This window comes from Silene latifolia, chromosome Y (assembly GCF_048544455.1).
Source record: "Silene latifolia isolate original U9 population chromosome Y, ASM4854445v1, whole genome shotgun sequence".
NCBI lineage: Eukaryota > Viridiplantae > Streptophyta > Magnoliopsida > Caryophyllales > Caryophyllaceae > Silene > Silene latifolia.
In genome coordinates, this window is record NC_133538.1 from 177,532,396 (window position 1) to 177,538,395 (window position 6,000).

Sequence of the window (6,000 nt, forward strand, 5' to 3'; positions counted from 1 at the left end):
ATGATGATGCTGAGCTGAGTTGCATCCATCGACTTCTCGTTCCCCTTTCCTACATTTTTGAGAGCTTCAAGGAGAGCCTCTTGTTGCTCAATCATGCGAGCAACCTCATCAAGAGTCATCTCTGAAGCTTGGATCTGCGCGGGAGTTCTTTTGGGCGGCATATTGAGCTGACAAGAAAGACGGAAACGTAAACACAAAAGTTTACGACTCAAAACGTAATAATCTTCCGCCAAAAGAACACTCGGCCGAGTATACAACACACTCGGTCGAGTAACGACTACTCGGTCGAGTATCTTAGATACTCGGTCGAGTATTCGACTCCGTGCGAACGTCAAAAACTCAAAAACATCACTCGATCCGAGTAAAACAACACTCGGCCGAGTAGACACTACTCGGTCGAGTACACTTTCTTACTCGGTCGAGTTATCACATACAAAAGAGCTACCGCTACTCACCGCAAATCAATACTCGGTCGAGTTCTTGGTTACTCGGCCGAGTGCTCCCTACTCGGTCCGAGTACCGCCCGCTTCACGAGTCACGTAATAGACGGGTATATGCAAAGATAAAAGTTAGTTCTCTATCATGCTCACTATTCCCGCAACGAACACACAACATCAAGGACTTTAATGCCACGTTATAATCACATCAGCATACAATTCATGCATATGTTAAATCCAACATGACAACTTTCACACACCCGTCACATCCTCCATTTCTCCCATCACCACACTTACAACTTTCAACACACATACATTCAACTATCAACTATTACCAACATGCATCTTCACATACATATACATACAAAACCTAACTCTCATCACACATCCCCATGTTACCGGCTCGAGTTAATGAGGGCCAATTTGCGACTCCGGGACGTCTCCCGAGTCTTTGCGGTAGCTCCAAACAACTCTCCCCGGGTTCATTTTATTTAGACTCTCTAGGTTCATTAAATTCATTTGTTTAGGTGCCGGAATCTTTGGCTCTGATACCACTTTGTAACACCCCCTCATACCAAGGTGCCTTACCAGGACCACCCTACCATGAAAGTGTGTTACCATCTCGGTTTCCCGAGGTTAGTACATACCAAAAGCGTCTGAACTGAGCACATTTATTAAAGTACTGTAAAGCATAAATTTTACAACATCCCAAATCCAAATACTGGTTTAACAAAATACAACTCCAAAGTTTAACAATAAAAGGAATCCAATCTAAGACTCAGACGGTGATGCTATGACTGTGATGGCGATACTCCCAAGACAAATGCCCAAAGCTCACACTAGCAATACCTGTCAAGCCTGCTCACCATCCCCGAATGGATCACCGCAGATTCCACAAACAACACGGGGTCGATACTCAAACATTAAGACAAACAAACGGAGAAATCAACGATCATCGCAAATTCCCAATCCTCCATTCTCACACAAGAATCGACTACACACCGAAGTGTGTAGCCCCGCCAGATTACCCATCGCAACAGGTAATCCTCGCCACCAGTGGGTGACCGCAGCCGATCCCACCTAGTCCAGCTCCTCAACGAGCGACAACAATCCCTGTCCCTTAATGTGCACATCCCCTCCCGTTGCGGGTTCCACGGAGGGCGAACTAGGGTGTGAAGCCACTCCCGCAAGTGACTCCACCACAATCACAATCACATGATATCACAGCCATCTCAACACCCTCACACCAACATCGTCACAACAATCTCCATACTCCGATGATCAACAGATAACAATAATCACAACAAACATGTCTTACAAGAATAGTAAACTGAGTAGGAAACCCTACCTTAGAAATCAACAGTGGGAAATAACTTGAACACTCAGAAAGGCTCCTCTACGAAGTCTTCTCCTATAACATAATCATATCACATAATTACACATTGCACAACGCCCATAATCCCAATTCCGTAAACATACAGTAACCCCAACGAACACAAATAACGTAGAATAAAACTTACCAACAGTAGGATGAGGATTTGTACGCAAGGACTCCAAAGGTTTCACAAACAACAAGGCTATGGGATGATTAGGGAGTGATTAGGGAGAGATTAGGGTTAACGTAGAAATGATGAAGTTGAAATGATGTTTTGAAAACTGACGCGGGATATAAAATAAATCTTAAACACTCCCTAATCAAACCGTCAAAATAATACTCGCTGACAATACTCGGTCGAGTAAAGTTATACTCGGCCGAGTATTCTCTACTCGGTCGAGTATTCACTATACTCGGCCGAGTATTCACCGGCAGAACCAAAACAACTCACAACAACAGCACTACTCGGCCGAGTAGGCTCTACTCGGTCGAGTAGTCGCCAAAGAAAATCCGTAGTGTTACACACTAAACCTACTCTGCCGACGATGTCGACCTCTCAAAAGTGATCCATTTCTGGAGAGAGAAGGGCTACCAAAGACAGTGAGGGGATACGTGTTCATTCTTAGATTTCAGGTTAGTTGATCTAAACAATTAAAAAACAACAATGGTTTAGGAATGTTGGTGGTTGATCTTTAATGGAACAAATTCCATAAAACGTACAGTAAGTAATTGCTACCAATTACTGAATTTCTTGCAAATTTTGTTTTACGGTAGTTCGTTCTATGGCCAGCCTTTTACAAACATTCAAAAGTAGGAAAATAATACTAGGTTGAATACTTGTATCTATTAGAAATGAGCCTTGCTAAGCTCTTTAATTTTAACTCACCCTTATTTTGGTTTTGCTGTCTACTAGCCTATTCATGTGGTGTATAGTTAAGGCGGCTGCGAATGTTTCATTAAATAGATTGAGTTTGCCAAGGAAGTAGGTGTGCCAATGTTAGTGGTTGTGATGGCCAGTTTGGTGGTCGTAGTTGATCTTTAGATCGTGGATACATAAAATACCAGCTCGGATACACATGGTATTACTACTAGATACACAAATCGATTTGTTTATCTAGTAGTAATGCCATGTGTATCCGGCAGTAATACCATGTGTATCTTTTGAGCAATAGCTACTAACATGGACATATATATTCAGGCTGTGAGGTTTATAACTTAGATATGCAGTACTACCATGAATAGAGTTTTTTGGTGTTAAATTACAGTCTAGTAGCAGGACTTCCAACTCCTCAATCATGACTATTCTTCGATTATAACTACTACATGTGAGATGTCGGTTCTTAGGATTTTCACTTTTAAGTTTTGACAATAATTGTTGGAAGTTGAAAATATTTTATTGGGATGTTAGCAGTCTAGAATAGAGATGCCATGGAATTATGGAAATGACCAGTATTTCTCATAACAATGGAACATCGTTCTTAACTGAATTCTAATTCAACTAACTTTTGATGTAACTCGTTTGTCTATAACTCTCTAAAATACATGTAGGCCCAAAACATCAATTTGGAAGATCTATTTTTCATCTTCAAGGATTGCATCCTTCAGCATGTTGATGCTTGTCAAGTTGTGGTGCATAAGACGGAGCTAACTCCTTGAACCTTCGATCATGTGCCACAAGCAGTATGCTACTCTGAACTACTCCATCTCTTTTGATTTTGGTCAACATTATGTTCTCTTGCTTTATAGTTGTTTTAATTTCAGCTAGTTTTAACATGGGTTTGAAACTCGTCACCGTTGAAATTCCTCTAGTGACTCCCTGTAGAGTTTAGACTAAATGTAGATATCTTATTTTAGCTTTCACTTAGTGTAACATTGAACTGTAGACTCTGATCATGTTAACTATGTACTAAGCTCCTTAATTAAAAGTTTCCACGAGGTCTCTGCCTGCATTTTTCTTAAAACCTTGAAACGGGATGCTATTCGAAGACTATAGGGACATTCGTGACTCAAAGAGCTGTAGCATGTCGATAAGCGAGCTTGTAACTCGGTCGGATTGGATCCTTGATTTCAGTTTGTTTTCTGGATTGTATGTATATGCTTAATTGTTGTAATTAGACCCTATGAATCTAGGGTTTGATGAATTTGATCTTAAGCTTTTTTAGAGTTCTTATGCTTAATTCGGTTATGCAATTAAAGATAGACATGTTTTCTGAGCACTTGGTTTCAACTGGGTTTCAAGTTGGGTATTTTGGATTTGCATTGTCTAAATTCTAGCTTCCGAATTCTAAATCTATTACCGTGTAAGCAGGTACTCCATCCGTCCCAACCATTCTAATGATATGAATGATGGTGATCATCTACATAGCAGTTTTCAGGAGTATCAATGTCGTCAATCATCTCGTGATAGTTCGAAATTTACTAGGCTTATATCTAGTTTGAGTAATGACATTGATCCTTCTGTTCAATTAATAGCTTTGACTGAAATTTGTGAGCTTTTATCATTTGTTGTTGGAGTCTATCAATGTGTTTATTATATGACAGTAGATGATACATAATTTGTACTTTGTGGTTGAAAATGTCACGGTTTTGATTGATGACATGTGGTGTGATTCTCTATTTAGATCTGGTGAACTACTTAATGTAGGTTTATTTTCGTAGGATCATCGATTAAGTTGATAAATTATATTCACATGGATTTTTTGTTTCTCCCTTGATTATAATCAATTAACTACAATTTTTAAAATTCTCGTCGCCTTAGTAAGCAAATCGGGATAATTGAGTTAACTAGGATGATTTAATTATATTTGTATTAGGTTTTGGTGTTCTAGAATTGGATTATTTATGTGTATTATGTGCTGCAGATATTGGATTTAAATAGGAGTGTCTTACTTATACTTTTTTTTGGTGCGTAGTGTTTTAATTATACTAATGTGCAGTTTTGGGTGGTCCGTAATTTGATTTATGGTGTATGGTATGTCTCTAGGTTTGAAGTTTTTGAATGTGGAGCGTGCTTTTGCTGAGAAACACTATGCAGACTTGTCTGCAAAGCCCTTTTTCACTGGTTTGGTTGATTACATTATTTCTATTCCTGTTGTTGCTATGGTCTGGGAAGGTAAGGGTGTTGTCGCCACCGGTAGGAAGATCATTGGAGCTAGCAACCCTCTGGCTTCTGAGCCTGGCACCATCCGTGGTGATTTCGCCATTGACATTGGAAGGTACTATTTTTTTATGGTTGTTCCATAGCATTGTTTTCATGGTTAATTTAATCATTTTTTTCTTTTTTTTCTGGAATCCTTGAGTATCATGCCATTAGAAACTTTGGTTAATCCACTTCTTTTGCTCAATTGTCTCGTTTTTAAAATGTCCCTGAGAAGAAGTTATTGTTGTTGTTGACTCTTTGTATGAAAGCAGCTCCTTAGAGTTGTTTCTTTAAACAAAATTGAAAGAAAAGATGAATGATTTTTTAACTGTTGATGATGTGGTAAGGTGCAGGTTGGTAAAGAGCTCCTAGGCGTCTACCATCGCATGGTTTGCGGAAGGCATTTCTAGCCGAGAACATGTTTGGCAATGGACCCTTGTGACAACCTCTTTGATTGTTTTGATGGATGATACATAATGATGACGAACACTCGAGCAGTATGTCTGTGAGTCACAAGCTAGTGGTTCATTTGCTGTTAACCGGGCAGTTGAGTAATATGGAGATTATGGGCAAAGCAGCACGTGACCAATTAGGAACCAAAAAGTGTAGCATGTTGCAGAGTAAAGGCCAACTGAGAATGAAAAATTGCAGACGAGATTTCTACTAGATACGGTATGCATGTGGCCAAGCAACTTGGTGTTCAAAAGACTATCAGTGAAAACGACTCTTTATTTGTAGTTAATACATTTACTTTTTAGAGCTCCGGAAAATGCCCATGGAGCTTGATCATCGATGACATAGTTGATTCATCCCATCTTTTTAATTCTTTTCGTTGTATTCATGTCAAACGGGAAGAGAATACCGGCGCAACAATGTTTTGTTTGTTGGACATTCCGGCGGCTATCTTAAAGCTAGAGGAGATTGATTTACTCTAATAATATCATCCATTTTATTTTGCTCAAAAAGAAAAGTCACTGATTATGTAATCTTCCATGATTATATTTATAATATTTGTTTTGTAATGCTTAATTTGGTTTCTTATATTGTTT